This window comes from Anabrus simplex, chromosome 2 (genome assembly GCF_040414725.1).
Source record: "Anabrus simplex isolate iqAnaSimp1 chromosome 2, ASM4041472v1, whole genome shotgun sequence".
Classification (NCBI taxonomy): Eukaryota; Metazoa; Arthropoda; class Insecta; order Orthoptera; family Tettigoniidae; genus Anabrus; species Anabrus simplex.
Window position 1 is genome coordinate 643,427,210 of NC_090266.1, and position 12,223 is coordinate 643,439,432.

Genomic DNA, 12,223 nt, shown 5'->3' on the forward strand with positions numbered 1-12,223 from the left:
TTACAAAGTTTATTCCACCTACTCAATACTGTACAATAATTGCAATGTCTATAAATACATTACAATATGTTAACAAGGGAATAGTTTTGACCCTATGTGGGTCATCGTCAACCTAAATAAAATACACTTTTGATTTGCCGATGTCCTAAAACAAAATTACATTGTGGAAATAAAAATTAAAAAGTGAACTGTGTATGTGGTGTGGTAATATACATGTGAAATGATGGAGTGGATGAAATGTTGATGGATACAATTATGTTGTGCTGATCAATGACAAATAAAATTTCAGGTTTACATATGTTGCAATTAGACTGTAAGAGTAGTATCACAATGATTTTCTACAATGATGATTAAAATATTGCCCTTTTTTAGTGAATAATCTAAAATTGCACACTGAAAGTATAAGATGCCGGTCTGAATACAAAGTCCAGATGCTTCTATTGAGTTCTATATTTCAGGTGCATCTTCAGGTAGAAAATTGAATGTTGAACATTGGCACAGATGGTGTCTGCCTTGCTTACGGTCCAATATTTCTGATACAGAAATTAAATGTAGGCAAAACCATGTGACTTCTTATAATATAATGTATTCTTTCTGTGATATGAGGAGAATTCCCAATCCAAGTTGGAACCAATAGACCTGATGATGATAAAATTAGAATTAATGTGCAATTTTTAAAGAAACGAATGGCGAAAAACGAAGAAAAGAAAAAGAATGAGTACTCACCTTGCACGCAATGTGAACGACTTTAACGGTAGTGTGCAACTAGAGTAATGGAAATGGCAAGGAATAGGAGGGGAGGAAAGCTGGTGAAGGGAGGAGCAACCCGGTGGAGCGGGTGGCGTGCGAAGGGAGGGGCGGGGAGTTGGGAAGTGGCTTAAGGCAGGGGGAATGATGGTGACTGTATAGACGGAGGACCTTTAATTAACTTACAGAAAGATTTTTGATCCGCTGAATTGTTTTTCCTGAAACAGGTAACGAAAAAATCAAACAAAATATTGGACTTTTCCGTTATTTCGTTAAGCATTAAAATACTGGTCCAGATGTATATAAAAATTCTCAATTATATTATGCAGAGGGCCCTTGTTAGCTATTTCGAGAATGTTCATGTCTTGTTCAATATTCGTGAATTTATGATTGTAATCGACCATGTGTTGGCCAATAGCCGAAAATTTATTATATTTGACTGCATTGATGTGTTCGTAATATCTTATATTGAAACATAAGAAATATTAGTGCATGAGTTACATTTGAGCCTGTAAACACCTGATTTTGCATACCTGTTGACCTTGTTGATGTAGAATGCGTGTACTGTTGTTATTGGTTTTGAATGCTTTTTTTATGCCTTTTACCTTGAAAACATAAGTGATCTTATGAATTTCGTTATTAAAAGTGAAAGTGGAAAAGGATTCGTATGTACTTTCTTAAGTGTTGTTTTAGGACGAAATTTATGTTTATTGATTATACTTTCTATGAAGTGGCTACCGAAGCTGTTGAATTTTGCTATACTGCGAATAGTATTCAATTCAATGGAAAGATCTCTCTTGGCCATGGGTATGTTGAATGCTCAGTGAATTAGGCTATTATATGTTGCTCTTTTGTGAGGTTGAGGGCGAGTTGAATCTCGACGAATAGTAACTGCGGATTGGTGGATTTTCTATAAATTTTATAGGTTAAAGAATCTGGATGTCTTATGATGGTTAGATCTACAAAGTTGATATTCTGATCTGTTTCTGATTCCAAAGTGAATTTGATATGGGAGTTGATGCTATTTAGCCCTGGAAGGGTGGTGGGAGCGTCTGTTGATTTTTCATTTATAATTGCTAGAACATCAACAACATACCTGGCCCAGAAGAGGATATTATCGAATTTGTTGTTAATTTTGGTGTGCTCAAGGAAATTGAGGTAAATTTCCGCAAGAAAACCTGAGGCTGTTGAACCCATTGCCAGACCGTTCTGTTGGTAAATGATACCACTGAACGTGAAAAAGTTGTTGTTTACGACCAATTTAAGTAACATAATAAAGTCTTGAATCTCTAATGTAATCAAATGACTATTTTTGTTCAGATTATTTTCAATGATGGGAATTAACTTGGAAATTTGAATGCTGGGGTACATGTTTATAATATCAAAAGAGTGGAGAGAATAATCGGGTTGCATGCTGAACTTATTTAGTTTATCTATTAATTCACATGTGTTTTTAATGGACTTCTTAGATGAAAATTGGTAGTTATTCCTTAAGAACCTTCGGATAAATTGTGATGTTTTGTACAATGGACTCGGTCTATAATATTAATGATTGGGCGAATGGGAACACCAGCCTTATGTATCTTTGGAAGAGCTCTGGCAGTAGGAAGACCGGGGTTCATACTTACAAGTTGACTTTCCTCTTGTTCGGTAAGCAGAAAGGACTTTTTTTTAAGGTTTGTTTGAGGAGTCTTTGAAAATTTTGCGTAAGATCTTTTTTAATTACGGAAAAGGAACTGTCTGTAAAGAAATCAGTTGTTTTACTGATATATTCATTTTTATCGATAATTACTGTTGTGTTGCCTTTATCGGCTTTGGTCACAATTAGATCGTTGTCTTTTTTTTTTTTTTTTTTTTTTAAGGGCATGTAGAAGTTTTTGCTCGGCTATTATGTTCTAGTTATTAATGTTGTCAGAAAGGTTGGGTGAGTTATTACGAGGAAGGATATTGTTGAGCTTCTTTTTTACCTCAATTCTTAATTCATCTTGTGTATCTAATGGCATTTTTGTGATAGCTAGCTCTGATTCTGTGATCATTGTGGTAGTAGAACTAAGTGTATTTTGATGCCAGTGAGTAAGTTTCTTAAAAGCATACATTCTTTCTGGATGATATAAGGGGGAATCTTACAACACAGCAAGAACATAATAAATTTTGTTTTAAAATCAGGTTTCCTGAATGCAATCAGAGACTATAGTTCACATCTGTATATTTTTGGCTCATAAGGAATTCCATGGGCCGTAAGTCGGCCGAACATACCGGCTCTTTTGGGCGAGGAATTTTATGCGAGGTTAATCTGGACATTGTAGTAGGGGGTGTTATCAATCACTACGACAGATTCAGCAGGAAGGCTGGATATTTATTTACACTTTAGCCACTTTTAAAAATTCATGAAGTTTATATAGAATCTCCAGACTTCATGCCTGATTTTTTTAAATATCAGGATGTTGTATGTACACCATCCTACTCATAACCTAATTTTTGTAAAACCTTCAATCATTATTGTTAATGAATCTTAATTATCTTTTATTAAATGCTAAGTAAGACTATACCCTGTAAATATGTATTGTACATTTGTATAACCTCAAATACGTATTGTGAATACGTCTAACCTCAAAATCTGTGCAGTCAAAAAACTGTAGAAAGCCTGTAATATTCGTATATTGGGTGTAATCCACTATCATTCTGATACATATGGAGGTTTCTGGAAACTTACAGTAATTATTTATTATCCAGATACATGTAGAGACATTAGGAATCTTGTAGACATGTCCATGTGCGTTTGTAAACAGTAATGGAACATTCGAGTTTGATCTACTCCAATCGAGAGGTCGGTCGGTCGATCGACTGTTCCTTGTTTGTTCGGATACGTTCCATTCAGAGTGTTGCAAGAACATTTCCAGAAGTTGATAATGCTAGTCAGTGAGAGAGAGAGAGAGAGAGAGAGGGTAGAATGCGGGTTAGAGTGAGTTGATATCTGTATTTGTCAGAATCGACTTGTGTGAGGGGGTAGTAAGTTTTGTCTTGTGATGGTAAAGTGAATAATCAGTGTATGGACGTATTGATATCTGTACTTCACAGAATTGATTGTGTGATGGTGAAGTAACTGATCATATCTGTATTTGACAGAATCAACAGTAAATTGCTTCAGTGTGTTACCTTAATAGGGTAGTGTTGTGTATAATTGTGTATAACTGTGTGTTGTTAAGGAAAAGACGTAGCAGCAATAAAGTGGTTTTATGCAAGGAAGTGAATGTATCTCACACATTTATTTACACCAAAATAAAATCGCATAGAGAACGATAACCGGTGTGCTTGGAACAAAACCTTCTTCCCCACCTACATGAACAATGATAGCTCACTGGCCCTCAGAAAAATGGAGCTAGAAGACCTGTGTTCTGATCACTCCATGTGTGTTCCTTAGTGTGTGATGCATGAAGATATGTCCTATCCACACAGATAATCGACAGCCGTTCATTTCTGTATACTGCTCAGGACTGTAAGTATTACTGTGGCCTTGAGTTACTGTGCATCTTGTTATTTGGTTCTTACTACATCTTCTGAACAGTAGGGATGTTGTATGCAAGAACTTTGAAACTCTATGAACTTATTAATCAGAGCACAAATCAATTAAGCCAATTTTGCTCTGGTTAGCTTTTTTTTATTATTATTTTTTTTATTATTTTTATTTTTATTTTTTTACAATTTGCTTTACGTCGCAACCGACTGAGATAGGTCTTATGATGACGATGGGATAGGAAACGTCTAGGAGTGAGAAAGAAGCGGCCGTGGCCTTAATTAAGGTACAACAACCATCTTCGGGGCTGCAAGATCACAGCTGCGCGGCCCTAACCGCACGGCCAACTCGCCTGGTCCGCTAGCTTTCTTACATAAGCATTTATAATTACTTCAATAGAATAAGATAAACACCAATGGTAGAAGTACTGGAATTTAATGAAGTTCTCCTTTCCTTTATTTCAATTTTAGGTGGCTGCAACTTCTATCTGTGCAAACATACTGTTAAATATTAGGATCCCATCGCCACTGTAACAGAATGGTCCAATTGATCAACAGAGCACAAATTAAAAAAAAAAAAAAAAACAACCCATAATGAATAAAATAGAGAGATATTCGAGTACATGAAATACATACCAGATGTTTCAGCTGAGCGGCCTTGGAGCAGCTGGAACATATTACCACAAGCTTTGGCAACAGCAGCCATCTTAGCAATAACAGGTAAATTGTGGATTACAAATGAGACTTCATTCTTCTGATGTTTTGCCAGATTTTGCGCATGACCCAGAAGACCAAAGCCTGTCACATCAGTAGCACCATGAGCATTGTACTTGTGCATAAGTCGTGCAGCTAAAACAAATTCCAATATTAAGTATTCATGTAAAGAAGATTAAAGTAGTAAACATACCAAATAAATGAAACTGAAAATGATTATGAACGTTACTTGTATAAGAGTTACACCCCGAAGAAATGTATCTACTGCATTTTCTTGTGTAAATGACACACACGTGATGAAAAAATATACACAAATATTTGTTTCATAAATTATAGAAGTATTTAGGGTATATGAGAAATTTTTCACAATTTTCTTTTTGATGTTAAATATACTAGACAAAAAATGTGTAAAACTTGACACGAAGTTACCAGTGCACAAAATTACTGCATCCGTTTTCTTCTGAACAATCAAATACAGCAACCAGCTAATACCGAAGATTGCAGTACCCATACTGGACAGGTATTCTTTACATTAAGAGCACATAATAACACATAAAGGAAAATAAATATTAAATAAGATACTAGTTATATCAATATATAACAGCAATACAAGCAAAAAATGAAGAAGTCACTATTCTAGGCTATTCAAAAATACATGCAGGAAGAACTGCACACATCGTTCCATAAAAAGTTACTCTCAACTCTCACGCAACATGTTCAGAGAACAATTCTAATTAAATGTCCTGAACCTGCAGCTTCCACTCTCAAAGGATTCTCTTAAGGGTTTTAGAATATTGTCTTCGGGAATGCATGCACTTTTTACTATCGAGCATTGGTTCAAATTTCATGTTATCCTTGAAGGGCTTATTATGGAAATTATTGAAATAAAGAAGTCATTTCAATCCAATCCAATCCAATCCAATCCAATCCAATCCAATCGGTTTTCAAGGTTTCCTGCAATTTCCTTTGTGCCTTCTGTCAGGTTACAATGTAAACTGCCCATCATGAGGAGAACTGGGCATCAAACCATTCCTTTTCATTGAACATGTATTTCCTTCAGAGAAACTTCACCTTTGACATGGTTTATTGGTCTAGAATATTTGGAAGATTTATGCAAACAGGAACAATGCTCCCATTTTATATACATCAATTTCGAAGCATATCAAAGATGTTCTGTATCAGGTCTGGATTTTGATTTGGGAAGGTAGCAATTATTCCTTTTCCATCTCCACATATCACAGCAATGAAAACTGATTATTCTTGGGCTGAAATAAATCAATTTTCCTTGGCACGACACACTTAAAAATAACGATCTTTATCTGCACAAAAGTCACCTGACCTCAGCTTACTTAAGAATTTAAGACACTGATCCCTTGGGCTGCAGCTATTTCCATCCCTTAAAGTATAGCATTTAGTAATAGCGTAACGATAGCCTATATGTATCCCAGCAGATAATCTACCTTGCAGACACTTGTCACTTTTTGAGCTGCAAAATGCTTTATAAGGCTTGTTCATAGTTTGAAGTGCAGGGTTCCGATTCTGCCAATAATGCACTGAACAAATGCAACTCGCTACCCCTGTGGGTTTGGAGTGATAGTTCACTGCAATTTTATATGACTGCATTTCTTGAACACATTCATACAGTGGATAAACAATTATGAAGTCTTAGAAAATATTCAAAGCACTCAAAACACATTTGTAATACTCTGGAAGAGGACATCAGGGCTGACTCACTGAAATAGTACTTTGTAGCACAGGAAGTAATGAAGGTGGGATGCAGTGCGTCATGATAGAAAAAGTGCCTACTAGACCTCCAAATTTCAAAACGCATCTGGGACTGCATAACAAGATGGTCATTTTTCTTTAAAAGATACTGTTCATTTTCTCACATAATTAATGACCATAGATAATTCACACACCCAAATTTAAGTTCACAATGCATTCTGACACATCTGTTCCTTTGAGCTGTTTAACCCTACAAGTTAAACAATACATTTAAATAAGTCATAGTTTTGAAATATATGAATGTGTTAAATAATAGTGTGAAACTATAAACTGTTAAGTCTAACACTATTCTACCTGAAAGGTAACCAAGTACTGCAAAATCTAGGATTTGCCATATGCTTTTGGGAATGGATCTTTTTATAGATTGTGAGAACTTAAATGTAGCTTTTCTTTAAAAGGAAACATTCACTGCCAGTGGCTCCAAATAGCCTACGCAGTGGCCTCCACGTTATGCACTAGCCATGCATCTTGGTGGGTGTGCTAAGTAACAACTGATGAGCCCAACTTAGCACACGAGGGCAAAATGCTGGCAACCAGGAATGAGTTAGCTGGAAAATGTATAATGTCCAATAATGGACCATTTGTATTGGTATTATAAATTTACTCATTTGGAACAAATATTTCGGGTTCCCTATGGGAATCAACATCTATATCAACATTCACTTTGTCATGGTATGTAATGAGCAGTCCTGGAAAAAAATACAGGCCAAACAATTTACAACAATAATTCAATTTATCTCTAATTTAGTGGATATTCATCTTAAAATGACCATTTTTCTTATTACTTTTCAACAAAATAGAACAGCGAAGTGAAGTCGGAGCAGCTCTTATGATTCAATAACAACCTAACACTTCTTGCAAGAAACATATGAAGGAAAAAACCACCGAGGAGAGGAATTAAGCAAAGTGTGATCAATATTTACAACAGATTTTGAAAGCAAGTTGCAGCAAAATTCGTATAGAGGAGACAAATTAACAAGGTTTACAAATCAGAATACATAATTGTTCTGTTCTTATTAACAAGTGTCCCATGAATTGTGTGTATCTGTACAAGGTCAGTTTAATTGGTCCCTTACGAAAAATCCGAGTGCTTGCATCCCATGAGGGAAAATATAAAACAGCATTCACACTGACCATTAACTGATTCATGTCTTTTGTTGAGAGATTTCAAGAAATTTTAACCATGGTGAGTTTGTAATCTAAACTGACCCCACCCCGTAACATTTCAACTTGTCCGTGAAATTTTACCTTAATAACTAATATAGTAATATACATAAATAATAATAAGCACTGTCTTTGTGTGAAACGCACATGCAATACTTATATCAAAATTAATGACTAATTCCAAAAATGCACCAAGTTCAAAGGATTTTCAATTTAAATTTTCACTCTGAATGCATTCTTTTGTAATTTCTGGATACTTTTCCAACATAACATACTCCCACAATTTAGTATATCCTCGAAAGTGGGTATTGGAACCTCTCTTCTTAATCAATTTCAGCACCCATTCCTGCATGCACGTAATGATGCCTGCTATGTCCTCCTTGGGAAATGAGGTCCATCCTTCTTACAGTCTGGGCTTCGTGCCAGCCAGTCCATCCTCCAAATCCAGACGGCATTGAGGAAGCCTGCAAGACATCCTGCCACATCAGATTGTGTATTATCATGCATTAGGATGAATGTCCCATATAAATTGGACAAACAGTACTATGTGGTCCATAAGGAATGCCTCGATATATCAATGGCCTGTACAACTTCCATTCCCAATGAAGACGAGTTCTGTGTGAGCAGTCAGAGTAATTCCTGCCCACACCACGACACAACACCCAAGGAATGGTGTTCTCAAAGAAAAAATACAGGTATATATCGTTCTCCTGTTCTCCTCCACACTCCTCTCTTCTACTCACAGATTAAGGGTGAAACAAGACTCCTCTGAGAAGAGTACACCCCTCCACTGTCCTGACGTTTCCCCAAAAATTGAAGAAATTCTATCCAGTGCTTTCTCGTAAGCAGTGGGCCCATGGCAGGTCTTCTTGAGGAGAGATTTGCATTCTTGTAACTACTGTAACTTTGTCCTCACAGTCCATTCACTTACATTCACATACCTGACTTATTGGAGCTGATTTCTCACTTCAGTGGCAATAGTATGGTGATCTGAAGGGTAATAAATCGATCACCTCTCACAGAAGCTTAATTCTTTCGACCTGATCCATGTCTCCTAGTGCATGAACCAAGCTCCCTGAAATTCTCCACCACTCAACACAGGATTGATGCCATGGTTCCTAGCATTTCTGCAATATAACGGCAACTTCTTTCATCCTCAACCAGTGCTACTGCTCTCGCAGCATCTTTACTTGTCTAAATTCCTTTCAAAACTGTAGGATGGCTCTCAAAAAACCATGTTTTCACCGCATGACATACAGGATGCTGATAATGAATCACGCAAAGTCTTACTTTTATGCGCCAGTATGGAGACCACATTACAGAAATAAAGACTGAGTAAAATGGCCGTTAAGTTAAGATCGAAAAGCTGTGAGCTTGTATTTGGGAGAGTGAGTTTGAACCCCACTGTCGACAGCCCTGAAGATGGCTTTCCATGGTTTCCCATTTTTCACCAGGCAGATGCTGGGAGCTGTGCCTTAATTAAGGCCATAGCTGTTTCCTTTCCACTCCTAGCCCTTTTCTACGAAACTAGGTACAAAAGAGATTAAAACAATGCTAATTATGTGGAATGTGTAAAACAATAAATATGCCGGATGATGAGTTTGTAATCTATAATGACCCCACGCCGTAACATTTCAACTTGTCCGTTAAATTTTATCTTAACAACTAATATATTTATTATTCTACATAATTCACTTAATAAGCACTGACCTGACAATGGTTTTCTGTGGTTTCCCATTTTCACACCAGGCAAATGCTGGGGCTGTATCTTAATGAAGGCCATGACCACTTCCTTTCCACTCCTAGCCCTTTCCTATCCCACGTCGCCATAAGACCTATCTGCGTCAGTGCGACGTAAAGCAAATAGCAAAAAAAAGTTAATAACTGCTAGGAAAAATAAAAATTTGACCAAACTGGTCAATGTAATAATGGACCTAGGACTTTCCCTGGCTGAGTAGTACAAAATTTTTTTTACAATAATAATAATAATAATAATAATAATAATAATAATAATAATAATGCTATTGTTTTTACGCCCCACTAACCTACAGTACTTTTACGATTTTCCAAGATGCCAAGCTGCCCGAATTTTGTCTTGCAGGAGTATAGCAGCATGGAACTGACGTATGTGAGTATGTCCACATGCCACCGGACTGAGCCAGGATCGAACCTGCCAACTTTGGTTTAGAAAGCCAGCGCCTTAACCATCTGTGCCACTCAGCCTGGCAGAACAAGCATACCCTTCACTCCCCCTCCTAAGTCTGCATTTTTATGCTGTTCCTATGGTGCAACAACAAGTCTTACTCTGGATTTGAGATTATTCTAGCCATTTGTATTTTGATTTTACAAGCAACCGAGGAATTTATTTTACCACACTGCACTTCTTTTTTTTCTCTCTCTCTTCTCCCTATAGGAAATGTTTCCAGAAGTTTGTCATTTACATCTGACTTATATGCTGGTTGTAGAACATGCTGCTAACAAAATTCTGGATATTCTCTCTCTTCAGTTCTTTTTCTGCTGAACAGACATTCTCTGTGTTTTTTTTTTTTTATTTATTTTTTTTTTTGCTGGCATAGTAAAGTTACGCTTCTTTCATTACATTGCAAGAATTTTCCTATACTAACATACTAAAAGGTCTCTTTTCAGCTTTTCAGTTCTGTGGGCATTTCTTTCCTACTTTCTTTTATTGTTATATCTGCATTCCTAGCATCCAGTCACTGTAATACATCTTAACTTGAGAAGGAAAGAATAATTACCATGTTTCTTCCTTCAAAACAACAGCCCAGTGTCTCAACTTGAGCAGAAGTCTTTAAGTAATATTCTTTCCGAAGTATAGCAACTTTCTGCTGAGTCAGCACGAGGTCAGTTAACAAAAGACTTTTCCCTTGTTAGTTCAAACCTTAGTATTCACAGGACTGCCGTTAGTTTTCCCAATAAAATTTAAACGTGCTATAGCATGGTAATTGTGAATGAAGAAGCATGGCAATGCTGTATGTCGTCGTCCAAATGGTCACCTTCATGACTCCACCAGTAACCAGCTTGCAGTGTGCAGTGAAAGATGGACTGGGGAGCGCATGAGAATTATATCGCTGTATTGGCATTACAGAGGGTGGCCAAATTATTAGATTCAAGGTGAAAAAAGTGAATAAGTACAGTTCCTCAATAAAATACTCTTCCTAATATTATTAACTTAACAACATCTTGGGTACATTTAGAAGGAATTTTTCTGTTATTTGGTTTGTTCTGGTAGCACTGCAGTCAGCTGGTGCTTCATCTTGTGGATTACAAAAATCAGCCTCTTCAGCGTGAAGTATTTTATTGTAAATATTAATCATGAGATCTATAGTATTTGCTTCTGTCTAATTACTGCACCTACCAGTTACAATAATAATCATACTAATAATATAAAATACAATTTACTATTCTTAGAGCACATCAGAGTTCAACAACTTTTTGTAAAAAACATTAAACCTTTTTTGTATTTGTCCAAGGTTTTGGAAGTTAACTATTACTGCTTCCTTATAAAAAACAACAGCTGCATGTGCAGTTACTGGAATTGAACAGATTTTGTTTATTTCACTAATTAGCTCTTAAGCTGTGACCCCTGTGTTGCCTTTAGTTAATTTAGAATGCTTTTCATATTTGAAAGCTCGTGACCTATAAATGACAGAAATAATATATACGATTTTCAATTGTTTTTTGCAACTTGCTTTATGTCGCACTGACACAGATATGTCTTACGGCGATGATCGGATAGGAAAGGCCTAGGAGTGGGAAGGAATCGGCCGTGGCCTTAATGAAGGAACAGCCCCAGCATTTGCCTTGTGTGAAAAGGCGAAACGACGGAAAACCAATTCAGGGCTGCCGACAGTGGGGCTCGAACCCACTATCTCCGAGATGCAAGCTCACAGCTGCGCGCTCCTAACCGCACAGCCAACTCGCCCAGTATTTTAAATATTTAACTGTGAATTTGAAAATGTTATGTTTCAACTCTTCACCCATAATAAAAAGGTAAAACCGAAGAATAAAAAGATACATGGTTCAGAATTTGGGAATTCTCTGACACTTACTGAGTTAGTGTGATGGGTGGGCTTGAATTTGTGATAAATGCAGATCCAGTCTTGGTTGGATATTTGAAACAGCAACCCGCACATGACCTTCCAGCTGCAGTTGAGACTGATGCTTCGTCTTGATGGATGCCATTGCGGAAAATGTTGACTCACAAAAGTAATTACAAGTAACAAGTAACAACGTGGAAAGTATTGAATAGGTGGTTTTTTATTAAGTTATCCTTGATATC

At 36.6% G+C, this 12,223-nt stretch overlaps 1 pseudogene; it reads right to left on the minus strand.

The window, feature by feature from the left end:
- LOC136862987 (inactive selenide, water dikinase-like protein) overlaps window positions 1–12,223 on the minus strand; it is a 285,058-nt pseudogene that overhangs the window by 48,673 nt on the left and 224,162 nt on the right.